Below are 14,104 nucleotides of genomic sequence, written 5' to 3'. Positions count from 1 at the left end.
GGGCAGCAGCTGGGCCTGCCAGTCAGTTATACTCTCATAGCAGACCTGAGTGAGGCATTTCACAGCTGCCATGCCTGGCAATGTCTCTTCACACTGTGCAGATGTGAAATTGCTGCTCATTTAATGCTCCCTGTAGATGTCCTACTTATCACAAGTTAGGGGCACAATCATTGCTTGGTTGGAGGCTGGATTAACTATTTTAGATTGAATAAATTCCAGATTATTTTTTTAGGTAATTCAATAGAAAAGAGAGGGGCTCAAAAGGAAGCCACTGAATTTCCTCCTAGGAAATACAGATAGGCATTCTAATCAATAATTAAGAAAATGCTAGTTAATCCTAGTACAGACATGTGCTCCTTAACCACAAGGATACATTCTGAGAAATGTGTTGTTGGCAGGGGCAGAGAAGTGGCTCAGTTGATAGAGTGCTTACCAAGTGTGCACAAATAAAGCTCTGAGTTTGATCCCCACCATAGCCTTTTTTATTTTAAATTTTTTTCTTATTTATTTATTTATTTGAGAGACACAGAGAAAGACACAGATAGAGATAGAGAGAATGGGCAACCAGGGCCTCCAGCCATTGCAAACAAACTCCAGAGGCATGTGACACCTTGTGTAGCTGGCTTATGTGGGTACTGCAGACTCGAACCTGGGTCCTTAGGCTTCACAGACAAGCATCTTAACCAGCTAAGCCAGCTCTCCAGCCTCCCCAGCATTTTCTTTCAAGTTATTTAATTTTTATTTATTTATTTATTTGACACAGAGAAAGAGGGAGAGAGAGGGAGAAAGAGAGAGAGAGAGAATGGGTGTTCCAGGGCCTCCAGGCACTTCAAATAAACTCCAGACGTGTGTGCCCCTTGTGTATCTGGCTAACATGGGTCTTGGGGAATTGAACCTGGGTCATTTGGCTTTGCAGGCAAACACCTTAACTGCTAAGCCATCCCTCCAGCACCGCCCCCCAAGTATAGTATTTGCATTTATTTAGTTATTTATTTTTTATTAACAACTTCCATGATTATAAAAAATACCCCATGGTGATACCCTCCCTCCCCCCACTTACCCCTTTGAAACTCCATTTTCCATCATACCCCTTCCCCATGTCAATCTGTCTCTCTTTTACTTTTGATGTCATGATCTTTTCCTCCTCTTATGATGGTCTTATGAAGGTAGTGTAGCATTTTAAAAAGGGTATTGTGGCGCACACTTGTGCACTTTGGAGGTGGAGGCAGGAGGATGAGAAATTTAAGATTATCCTTGGCTACATAAAGAGTTTAAGGCCAGTCTACAAGGAGACCCTGTCTCAAAACAAAAAAGAAAGGAAGGAAGGAGGGGAGGAAAGAGGGAGGGATTGAAGAAGGGAAAGAAAAGGAAAAGAAAGAGAGAGAGAGAGGAAGGAGGGGGGAGGAAAGAAGGAAGGAAAGAAGAAGGAAGGGAGAAAGGAATGTATTCTAGATGATTTCATCATTATTCAAACATCACTAGGTGATATAATTTTATGAGACAACCTTATGTGGTCTCTTATATGTTGTGTAACTATACAGCCTTCATCAATAACTGCTATTCTAAAGACTGTATAAGAAGGTATTAGAAAAATCGAGGGAGAAGCAGGGTGTGGTAGCACACGCCTTTAATCCCAGCATGGGGGTGGGGGGAACAAGATAGGAGGATCTCCATGAGTTTGAGGAGAAAAAACGGAAGAAAAAAGAAATAGAAGCTTGAACAGACCACATAATCCAGGTTAAGGCTAGCTATTGTGGTGCTTTAAAAAAAAAAAAAAAAAAAGTCCACTAATTCTTTGACATTCCTTTTAACAGTTGAATTTTTTTGTTTTGTTTTTTTTCCAAGGTAGAGTGTGTCTCTAACCCAGGCTAAACTGGAATTCACTATGTAGTCTCAAACTGACCTCAAACTCATATAAATCCTCCTACCTCAGCCTTCTGAGTGCTGGAGTTAAAGGTGTCATCACTACACCCGCATGAAAGTCGGATTTTTTTTTTTTTTTTTTGAAGCAGGGTCTCATTGTAGCCCAGGCTGACTTGAAACTCACTCTGTATCCCAGGCTAGTCTCAAACTCACAGCAATCCTCCTACCTCATCTTCCTGAGTGCTAGGATTAAAGATATGTACCACACCAGGCTTCAAAAGTTAGACTTTATAGTAGACAGCCACACATTACTGAGATGAAATTCAAAACCAGGCACAGTTATGGAGGAAGGGATTTTTATTGAAGTAGGGGAAGTATCATAAAGCAGAAGAAGTTGGCCCCCTTTTCACAGGACTAAGCAGACAGAGAGGAGCCATAAGCTACACCAGCATCACCAAAAAGCAAGCAAGCACACTTCAGGAACTTCCCGCAGAACTCAAGCACTCTGCATCTCTTTAGACTGGAATTCCAAAGTGATCCCCACACCTCAGGGCTGAACCCTAGGATCCACCCACAGTGACATCTCCTCCAGCCAGTTGACTACAGATCTAAATTACAAACTTTAATAAAATCCTGAATATATTGGGGGCCATCCATTTAAGCTACCATAGACTTATTTATTTTTATTTATTTATCTATTTGTAAGGAAAGAAGAGAAAGAGAGAACACCAGGGCCCCACCACTGCAACCCAACTCTAGATGCACGTGCCACTCTGTGCATCTGGCTTTATGTGGGTACAAGGGAAGTGAACCTGGGCCATCAGGCCTTCCAATCAAGTGCCTTTAACTGCTGAGCAATCTCCCTATCCCTAAAAGTTAGATTTTTATTTCCTATCTCCCTTATATTATAAACCAGACTTAGTGAGTCAATTCTAGCAAATACAGAATGGTAGAATTATGATATAGCATATATATATAACCTCCTTATCTTTTTTCTCCACACTTCACCACTACTTTATTTATTTATTTAGTTAGTTAGTTAGTTAGTTAGTTTTGGTTTTTCAAGGTAGGGTCTTGCTCTAGTTCAGGCTGACCTGGAATATCCACTATATAGTATCAGGGCGGCCTTGAACTCATGGTGATCCTCCTGCCTCTGCCTTCCAAGTGCTGGAATAGGTGTGCACCACCATGCTTGGCTTAACCACTACTTTATTTGGGGGAAGGCAGCCATCATGTTAGGACACCCAAACAGCCTGTGGAGAGGCTCACAGGGTAAAGAACTAAGACCTTCCCCTAAATGAGCTTGCTCTAACTTGGAAGTGGACTCGCCAGCCCCAGTCAAACCTTGTGAGTAGAGCTCTGTCTGACATCTTTCTGAAACATCTTGCTTACAAGCTCATGAGAGACCCTGAGCAAGAAAACCACCAAGCTAAACTGCCCATGAATTCCTGACCCACAAAAACTGTGAGGATTTGTGTGTGTGTGTATGTATGTGTGTTTGTGTGGTGTATGCACATGCACATGCAAATGCATGCTCCCATGTGCATGCCTGTGGAGCCAGAGGAGAGTGTTGGATTTCCTTCTCCTGTGATTCGCCTGCATATTTCCTTGAAACAGGGTCTCCCTTGCTGATTCTTCATTCTGTGGGCTGGGGTTACAAACGTGTGGAGCCAGGTTGAGCTTTATTTTCCGGGGGCTTGGGTAGTCTACCTTGGCATGGCTCTGACCTGGGAGATCCTCATGGTTAGATGGGAGTGCTCTTAACCACTCAACCATTCTCTAGCCCACTATGAGGGTTGTAAACTGTTGTACACTGCTCAATTTTGATCTGCCTCACAACAAAAGATAACTAGTACAGGCAACATGAGTTTGGAAGCCTCTTTACCCTAATAGGAGATATTACCACTGAGACAGTATGGCAACCCCACGAAGATATCTATTTCCTCATTTCTTGTCTTGACTCAGAAAATCTATCCCCTGTGCAAGATGACTCCCATCAAGACAGTATGGCAACCCCATGGAGCTATCCAATTCCTCATTTGTTGCTTTGATTAAGAAAATCTGTCCCCTGTGCAACATAACTCTCATTAAAGTCCATTGTCAGGGTACCATGCTTCTAGCTCTAGCCTGAAGCTCTGATACAAAGTGCTGCTGGGGTTTTGATCAAGGCTTCTGACACCAACACAGAGGTCCTCATCTCACATTGCCACCAAAGTCACGGGCACCAATTCCTAGTATCTAAGAAGCCATTGGCAAGTGGCTTCTCTGTGTTCTGTGGCAGGAACCCCAAGGCTGGGGAGGGTTGCAAGTAACCTTGTGTAGAGTCAGCTGGCCCAAAGTCTTGGCCTATATGTGTGACACAGATTGTTGTGCTTACCAAATTAAGCAGGCTGAAACCATATTAGCATATCAATAATGGCTGGAGAGACAGTAGAATTTAGCTATGAATCCCAGCAAGCCAGGGCTAAGGTACTGATTATGGATAAGGTTCAAAGAAGACAGAAAGAAAGCAGGCCTGCAGGATGTCTGGGAGCAGAGCCTGAGGCTGGAGCAGCTTTGAAGTATGTGTCTATAGCTAGGTATGGATTCCTAGCTTTCAGTAGGGCCGTTTCTCTTACGTACGAACTTCAAGGGAAGCTGTACTTTTCCTCATCTGGAAAATTCCCAGTTGCCAGGGTTCTGGCTCTGTCCATGCTGGCATAGATGCTAGATCAATTTTACACTTGTTACTGTTCCCCCAGAAAAAGGCCCTAAGGCAATGATTCAAATTTAATGTGAGCTGTGATCCTAGAAAACAAGTAGTGGAGTGAAGAAATGAGGCAGGGGAAGGGAAGACAGTCAAGGGTGCACTGTCAGTTATACCGTGAGCAATCTGAGCCTAATTCCCTGAGGAACTCTGGGAAATGGAGTGGGACTCAGATTGCAGAGGGGGCTGGAGTATTTGAAAGCACAGTTGCCCTTTGTTATCGCTTGTTTAACAATTCCCTTGTTATCCATGGAAATTGGTTGATTCTAGGATTCCCCCTCCCCACCAAGGTATCAAAATTTGTGGATGTTCAAGTCCCCTGGGCAAAATATCATAAACCAAACATGGTAGCACATACTTGTAATCCTAGCATTCAGGAGACTGAGGCAGGATAATGACTGGAACTCGGGAGTTAAAGACTAGCTTAAACAATATAGACCCTAGTTCAAATAAATAAATAGGTGAACATGACTTCCACCAACCAACTGCCAAGGAATATTATAAGAAAGATGTCTATTCTAGTTCGATAAAAAGGTCACTTTTTATGAATATTTTTCTTAATATGGATATATGGCTGGTTGAATCCACACAGAGAACCTGCAGATACAGATGACTATATTTATATGTCAACTCTAATCAGCCATTGTTGAAGCTACTAGGAGAGAAGATATTGATTTCTGTGTGGGCTAGCATACAGCAATTTAGATCCTGGTTGATGGAATTTCTCAAAGACAAAAACTTTTGGAGCTGGGCATGGTGGCGCATGTCTTTAATCACAGCACTCAGGAGGCAGAGGTGGGAGGATTGCTGAAAATTCGAAACCAGCCTGAGACTACATAGTGAATTCCAGGTCAGCATGGGCTAGAGCGAGACCCTCCCTCAAAGAACAAAACAAAACAAAATAAAATACTTTTGGGAGGGTGCTGGGGACTCAAGGCAAGAACCTCACAAATATATCCTATCACTAAGCTTCACCCATATCCTCACTTAATACATAGACAAATGAGGAATAAGAACCTCTTCTGGGGCTGGAGTGATGGCTTAGCAGTTAAGGCACTTGCCTACAAAGCCAAAGGACCCAGGTTGGGTCCCCCAGGACCTACGTAAGCTAGATGCACAAAATGATATATGCTACTGGAGTTCATTTACAGTGGCTGAAGGCCTTGGTGTGCCCATTCTCTGTCTCTGTCTCTGTCTCTCTCTCAAATAAATAAATAAAATAAAATATTAAAAAATAAAAAGAGGGCTGAAGAGATGGATCAGCAGTTAAAGCGCTTGCCTGCAAAGCCAAAGGACCTTGGTTCAATTCCCCAGGATACAGTTAGCCAGATGCACAAAAGGGTGCACGCATCTGGAATTCACTTGCAGTGGCTGAAGGCCCTGGTGTGCCCATTCTATCTCTATTTGCCTCTTTCTCTCTCTGTCTGTCGCTCTCAAATAAATAAATAAAAAATTTAAAAGACTGTAAAAACTATAAATAAAAATAAAAAGAAGAACCTCTACTGGCTGGGTATGGTGGTGCATACCTTTAATCCCAGCACTTGGGAGACAGAGGTAGGAGGATGGCCGTGAATTCAAGGCCAACCTGAAACTACAAAGTGAATTCCAGGTCAGCCTGAGCTAGAGAAAGACCCTACCTTGAAACCCCTCCCCCCGCCAAAAAACGAACCCCTTCTGTCTGTTAACCCCTTTTACTCTAGATCAACAGTTCTAAAACAGGGCACACGTGTCTTTTTGGAAGGTCTTTTGGTATTAAAGAATCACCCTTAGTGCAGCTAGTGTGACAGTGCTTCCTTGTGGTGACTTTTTCTCTGCTTCTTGTCTTACTCACTGTCCCTCACTCTTGTTTGCCTCAGTAAAGTCTTTGCAGATAGCCTTTGTACTGAATTATACCTTCTGAAGAACCCAAGCATACCTTTAATTCCAGTACCCAGTTGGTTCTCAACAAGGAACACTCTACATTTGATTGATTTGTCTTTTAGGTCCCTAATCTGTAGGTTTCATGCTTTTTCCCTTCTTTTTTTCTTACAATTATTTGATAAATTACTGCTTATTCTGAAAGGTCTACCAATTCTAGACTGCTGATCTGTCTTGCTATGGTGTTATGTTTCTGTTTCAAATAATTCCTAACTTTCCTATCAATCTTTCAACAGTTTTAGTAACCAAACCTAATCATGTCCTAGCTCTGCACTGTCCAAGACAATAGTTATCTGCTGCCTGTCCATGTGGTTACTTCAAATTAAAGAAGATTCAATACAATTTAGGTGACTATGGGTGTAGCTCAGTGGTGGCGCACTTGCTTAGCATGTGAAAAGGTTTGTATTTAATCTAAAACATCTCAAAAAATTATAAATTCACTTCTTCCTCCAATTTTGTTTTTGTTTTTGTTTTTGGTTTATGAAAGGAGAGGTTTATTTCAGGTCATAGTTTAGGGAAATTTAGAGAGCACATAGTGGCAGGAGCATGTGGCAGAGAACCCTCCTCTTCACAACTTGGCAGTGCAGGAAGAAGAGATGGGGCAGAAGGAGAGAAGATCATAAACTTCAAAGCCCCCACACCTCTACTCACCCCTTCAGAGAACCACTTCCTCCTGAAAGGTTCCTAAAGATTCCACAACCTCTCAAAGCAGCTGGGATCCAAATATTCAACTACATGAGTCTGTCAAAGACAATTTACATTCAAACTATAATAGCTGCAAAGACAAATATAATTTGGTTTTTTGAGGCAGGGTTTCACTCTAGTCCAGGCTGAGCTGTAATTCACTATGTAGTCTCAGGGTGGCCTCGAACTCACGATGATCCTTCTACCTCTGCCTTCTGAGTGCTGGGATTAAAGGTGTGCACCAAAATGCCTGGCTCACTTCCTCTTTCTTGTGAGTGATGTTTCAATGTTTAATAACCACAGTGGCCACTAAGTAACAATGTAAACATAGACCACTTCTATTGTCAGTGAAAATTCTAGTACTATTGGCTTAGAACAAGTATTGTATTTTAATTCTACATTTGTAATTTCTGAAATTTTATTCTATCGTACTTCTGTTAGTTGGAATTGTTCTATAAAGAATAACATGGCCAGCCAGGCATGGTGGTGTACACCTTTAATCCAAGCACTCAGGAGGCAGAGGTGGGAGGAGGATAGCCATGAGTTCGAGGCCACCCTGAGACTCCATAGTGAATTCCAGGTCAGCCTGGGCTAGAGTGAGACCTTCCTTTGAAAAACCAAAAAAAAAAAAAAAAAAAAAAAAAAAAAGAATAACATGGGCTGGAGAGATGGCTTAGTAGGTAGTTATGTATCTGTAAGAGGATAAAAATAGATCCTTATCTCTCTCCATGCACAAGAATTAAGTCCAAATGGATCAAAGACCTTAATATCAGACCTGAAACTCTGAAACTGCTAGAGGAAAAAGTAGGGGAAACCCTTCAGCAGATTGGTACTGGCAAAGGCTTTCTGAATATAACCCCAATTGGTCAGGAAATAAAACCATGGATCAACCACTGAGACCTCATGAAATTACAAAGTTTTTGTATGGCAAAGGACACTGGGAATAGAGCAAAGAGGCAACCTACAGAATGGGAGAAAATCTTTGCCAGCTATACATCTGACAGAGGATTAATATCTGAAATATACAAAGAACTCAAAAAACTAAATAATAAGAAATCAAACAACCCAATTAAAAAATGGTATTGCTAGGCATGGTGAATTAAAATCCCAGCACTCAGGAGGCAGAGGTAGAAGGATTGCTGAGAGTTTGAGGCCACCCTGAGACGACATAATGAATTCCAGGTCAGCCTGGGCCAGAGTGAGACTCTACCTTGAAAACAAAAACAAAAACAAAATAAAAGGGGGGCTATGGAACTAAATAGAGAGTTCTCAAAAGAAGAAATGCAGATGGCATATAAACATCTAAAAAAATATATTATATATCCCTAGCCACAAGGGAAATGCAGATTAAAACTACGTTGAGATTCCATCTCACTTCTGTCATGAAAACAAATGACCATACATCCTGGCAAGGATGAGGAAAAGGGGAACCCTTCCACACTGTTGGTGGGAATGCAATCTGGTCCAGTCATTGTGGAAATCATTGTGGAGTTTCCTGAGACAGCTAAAAGTAGATCTACCATATGACCCAGCTATACCACTCCTAGACATATACCCTAAGGACTTGCTCACTACCTTAGAAATACTTGATCAACCATGTTTATTGACAATCTATTCACTATAGATAGGAAATGGAACTAGCCTAGCTCTCCCTCAACTGATGAGTGGATAATGAAGATGTGGCACATTTATACAATGGAGTTCTACTCAAAAGTAAAGAAAGGTGAAATTATGAAATTTGCAGGAAAATGGATGGATCTGGAAAGGAATATACTTAGTGAGGTAACCCAGGCCCAGAAAGCCAAATGTCACATCTTTTCTCTCATATGTGGATCCTAGCTACAAATCATTGTATTTCTATATGAGTAGGAATAAAACTCAGTAGCCAGTAAGCTAGAAAGGGGATATAAAGGGAATAAAAAGGGATAGAGGGGGTACTTAATAAGTTGATATTTGTGGCAGACAGCTTCAGGTTTGCTGAGATGAACTTCCAGACCAGGCACAGTTATGGAGAAAGGGATTTATTGAAGCTTACAGGTCAGGGGAAGTTCCATAATGGCAGAAGAAGCTGTCTTCTTTTATAGGACCAAACACAAGCCTGTTTGGTGCTGTAAACCTGGTCAAAAGCCTGTGGCTGGGGAGGTCATAGTCCTGGTGGGGAAGCCACTGCTATTGTTTCATTAGATAGATGTGATGGCCCGGTCACATTGCCTGCTAAATATCTATGCTTGCTCCCGTAGAGTATTGCTGCTATTAATACTGTTGCTGCCTGCCTTGGTGGTGGAGGAGAACTTGCAGTGGTGGTGATTTCTGATAGAGACACTTCTCATGGGTTAGACTGCTGAGAACAAGTAACTGTTCATGTAACATGGCTATCAAATGCTCAAAAATGGGCAACAGACATATCACCACATCCAAGGCAGGGAACTTTGTGGAAGTGGTGGTAGAAAGAATGTAAGAGCCAGAGGAAAGGAGTGAAATGTAAGGCATTTTCCCCTGGAGATTACATGAGGCCACATTGAGATACAGAATACTTTGGCCTGGTAGCTATAGCAACTTTAGAGCAAAACAATGCAGTGATACAAGGTCTTTTTTTTTTTCTTTTTTTTTTTTGGTTTTTCGAGGTAGGGTCTCACTCTGGCTCAGGCTGACCTGGAATTCACTATGTAGTCTCAAGGTGGCCTCGAACTCTCGGCGATCCTCCTACCTCTGCCTCCCGAGTGCTGGGATTAAAGGCGTGCGCCACCACGCCCGGCTGATACAAGGTCTTTAATAATAGTAATGGAGCTACTGACAACTCGCTAATGGATGGAGAGAGTGGGGGTGAAAAGATGCTCATGTGACTTACAATTGTTTCCTCCAATTTTCCTCCCTCCATGTCAGTCTTCCCAATGACAAACGTCACTTCTAACTTATACTTGCTGCCTTGTATTTAAGATTACTTAGTGTTATAAAAAAATAATAATAGTTAAGGGTTGGAGGGATGGCTTAGCAGCTAAGGTGCTTGCCTGCAAAAGCCACAGAACCCATGTTCAAATCCCCAGGGCCAAGTAAGCCAGATGCACAAGGTAGTGCATGTGTCTGGGGTTTGTTCACAGCTGGAGGCCCTGGTGCTCCTATTGTCTCCCTCTCTCTGCCTCTTTCTTTCTCTCTCTCTCTCTCAAATAAATTAATAAAAATAAAGTGTATATATATATGTTGCCCAGCATGGTGGCATACACCTTAAATCCCAGCACTCGAGAGGCAGAGGTAGGACAACAGCCTTAAAGTTGAGACATTCCTGAGACTACATAGTGAATTCCAGGTCAGCCTAGGCTATAGCAAGACCCTACCTCAAAAAACAAACAAAAAAAAATTAAAAAAATATGTATATATCTTAAATTCATATCAATATTCTAAGAGTTTTACTCTTAATATCTAATATTCTTTACCCTTAATATTTAAGAGTTTTACTTCTTTTTTTTTTTCTTTCAAGGTAGGGTCTCACTCTAGCCCAGGCTGACCTGGAATTCACTATGTAGTGTCAGGGTGGCCTTGGACTCACAGCGATCCTCCTACCTTTGTCTTCTGAGTGCTGGGATGAAAGGTGTGCACCATCACGTCTGGCTTACTTCTTTTTTATTTGAGAGAGAGAAAGAGAGAGCACACACGTGAATATGAGCATGTCAGAGCTTCTTCCTGCTACTCCACTTTGTGCATCTGGCTTCACATGGGTACTGGGAAATCAAACCCAGGCCAGCAGAATTTGCAAGTAAGTGCCTGTAACCAGGGAGCAATTTCTCTAGCCCTACTTCTTTGGTTATTTATTTGTATCACTTTTCTCTTGGACTGATAATCTTGGCTTCTAATGTCATGGACATAAGAATTTTAATTTCTTGCCAGATGTGGTGTATGCCTTTAACTTAGCACTCAGGAGGCAGAAGTAGGAGGATCACTGTGAGCTCAAGACCACCCTGAAACTACATAGTGAATTCCAGGTCAGCCTTGGCTAGAGTGAGACCCTATTTTCACAAAAAAGAATTAAATTTATTTGTCCTATATTACTATTATAATTCCTGATTGAGCTATATCCATAATATATTGATTGCCATCACGTACCTTATGACTTTTAAATTCTGTAGAACAATTTTCTGTCTGTATTTATTTACTTTTTTTTTTTTTGAGGTAGGGTTTCACTGTAGCCCAGGCTGACTGGAATTCACTATGTAGTTTCAGGGCGGCCTTGAACTCACAGCAATCCTCCTACCTCTGCCTCCCAAGTGCTGGGATTAAAGGCGTGCACCACCACATCCCGCTTGTATTTATTTACTTTAAAAAAATATTTTATTTATTTATTTATTTGATGGAAACAGGGAGAGAGAGAGCAGGAATGGGCATGCCAAGGTTTCCAGCCACTGCAAATAACTCCAGATGTGTCACCCATCTCTGTAGCCCTACTTTTTTTGGGTGTTGCTTTGAGGTAGGGTCTCACTCTAGCCCAAGCTGGCCTGAAATTCACTATATAGTATCAGGCTGGCCTTGAACTCATGGCTATCCTTCTACTTCTACCTCTTAAATACTTGGATTCAAGGTGTGCACTATCATACCCTGCTCATTCCTCATTTTCTACCAGGGTGATTGACAGGTTTCTAATCATTTTTAAGTACATATCAACTTACCCTCAGCCTGCCCCCCACCAAAAAAGAAGTGTCTGTCATAAGCTTACCAAAATCCATCTTCCTGGCAACAATGTAAATAGCCTGAGGACTCTCTTTCAGCTCTTGAAAACAAGTTTAGTCATCTAGTCCTATGTTTAGTTTCTTGAGATTGGTAGATATAGAGAGGTATAGCTAGGTGCCCCCGAAAGTTTCTTCAATTTGCCAACTGTCCAGACAACCACAGACCCATGGGTTTTCTCCAGAGCCCCCACAAACAAACAGATATGCTTCTGGAATGCATAAGACTCCTGACACATGTAAATTGAGGTCTGAATCTCCAGACAAAGCTTTCTAGATTAGATAAAACCAGTATCAGTAACTGATGGAGTCTGGAACTTTGGCCATTGGGTCCTGAGTTACTTTGAAAACATTTAAAGATTGGTAATAGAGGGCTGGAGAGATGGGTCCGTTAAAGATGCTTACTTACAAAGCCTGATGACCTGAGTTTGATTTCCCAGTACCCACATAAAGCCAGACACACAAAGGGGAGAATGTGTCTGGAGTTTGTTTGCAGAGTCAGAGGCCCTGTCATGCCCATTTTCATCCTCTCTCTCTCAAATAAATAAAGTAATTAAATTAAATAAGATTAATAATGGAGAGAATTTGGATTCTGGACATCACAAATATTAAGTCTCTCATAACCTAAATACAAGGGAGAAATGTAATTATTCTCTTGACATGCTTGATCTAAATAGTTCCAGGAGTCAGGTGGTTTTTTTCCCCCCACAAGCCATTAAGCTATTTTTTGTTTTGCTTTTTCCTTCAGTTTTTTCCTGGGATGCCTTTTTCTCCTGTGCAACCTCCTCTTGTGGCTCAGGAACAATCTGTACCTTTTCAGTGAGGATCATCTCAGATTGGCAGGAAGAGCTCATGTACAGGTTAATCTGACCATGGGCCCTGTAAGTACAGGGTACATCTTGGGTGCTTTGTTCACCTGAATATACTCACTGATCAGAGAATCCACATCTAAATCCTTATATTCAGTATTACTCTCTGCATTGTTTTTTGATGGGGTTTTTTGTTTGTTTTCTTTCTCTCTTTCTTTTTTTGACAACTTCCATAATTATAGACAATAACCCATGGTAATTCCCTCCCTCCACCCCCAACCCACTTTCCCCTTTGCAACTGCAATTTCCATCATACATTTTCCCCTCTCCATCAGTATCTCTTATATTTTGATTTTATCACCTTTTCCTCCTATTATGATGGTCTTATATAGGTAGTGTTAGGCACTGTGAGGTCATGGATATCCAGGCCATTTTGTATATGGAGGAGCACATTGTAAGGAGTCCTACCCTTGCTTTAGCTCTTATATTCTTTCTGCCACCTCTTCTGAAATGGACCCTGAGCCTTGAAAGATGTGATAGAGATGTTTCAGTGCTAAGCACTCTTCTGTCACTTCATCTCAGCACTATGGTGCCTTCTGAGTCATCCCAGAGATCATTGCCATCTGAAAAGAGAAACCTCTCTAACAAAAGTGAGAGTAGCATTAATATATGGGTATGAACATTAAGAGACATGCTTACTGGGCAGTTTGATGAGCATAGTATATACATTTAGCCAGACATCAGCAGATGTTACACCCCTAGGGCTCATGACTACCCCTGTTGTAGGTGTGTTTAAATATAGATATATTTTAAATATATTATTTATTTATTTATTTTAGAGAGAGAGAGAGAGAGAGAATATGGGCATGCCAGGGCCTCCAGCAACTGAAAAAGAACTCCAAATGCATGTGCCCCCTTGTGCATCTGGCTTATGTGGGTCCTGGAGAATTGAACTGGGATCCCTTGGTTTTTCAGGCAAATGCTTTAACTTCTAAACCATCTCTGCAGCCCCCTTTATTATATTATTTATTTATTTATTTATTTAAGAGAGAGAAATGGGCATGCCAGGGCCCCTAGCCACTGAAAATGAACACCAGACACATGTATCACCTTGTGCATCTGGCTTACGTGGGTCCTGGGGAAATTGAACCTGGGTCCTTTGGCTTTGCAAGCAAGCACTTTAACCGTGAAACCATCCCTCCAGCCCCCTCTCCATCATAGGTTTTCAGTATCAGGGATGTATTCCCTTCCCATGGAATGGGTCTCCAGTCCAATTAGAGGGCAGTTGGTTTCCCCCATAACAGACATGCCACTATTGCACCCATTGCCTCATTTGGCCTGGCTGGCCAAATTTAAGGCTTGCAGTATCC

General features: G+C 41.8%; 1 pseudogene; it reads left to right on the top strand.

The window, feature by feature from the left end:
- Positions 1-14,104, top strand: part of LOC101612965 — a 29,313-nt pseudogene that overhangs the window by 214 nt on the left and 14,995 nt on the right.

This window comes from Jaculus jaculus, chromosome 8 (assembly GCF_020740685.1).
Source record: "Jaculus jaculus isolate mJacJac1 chromosome 8, mJacJac1.mat.Y.cur, whole genome shotgun sequence".
NCBI lineage: Eukaryota > Metazoa > Chordata > Mammalia > Rodentia > Dipodidae > Jaculus > Jaculus jaculus.
This window is presented reverse-complemented; position numbering and strand designations above follow the sequence as displayed.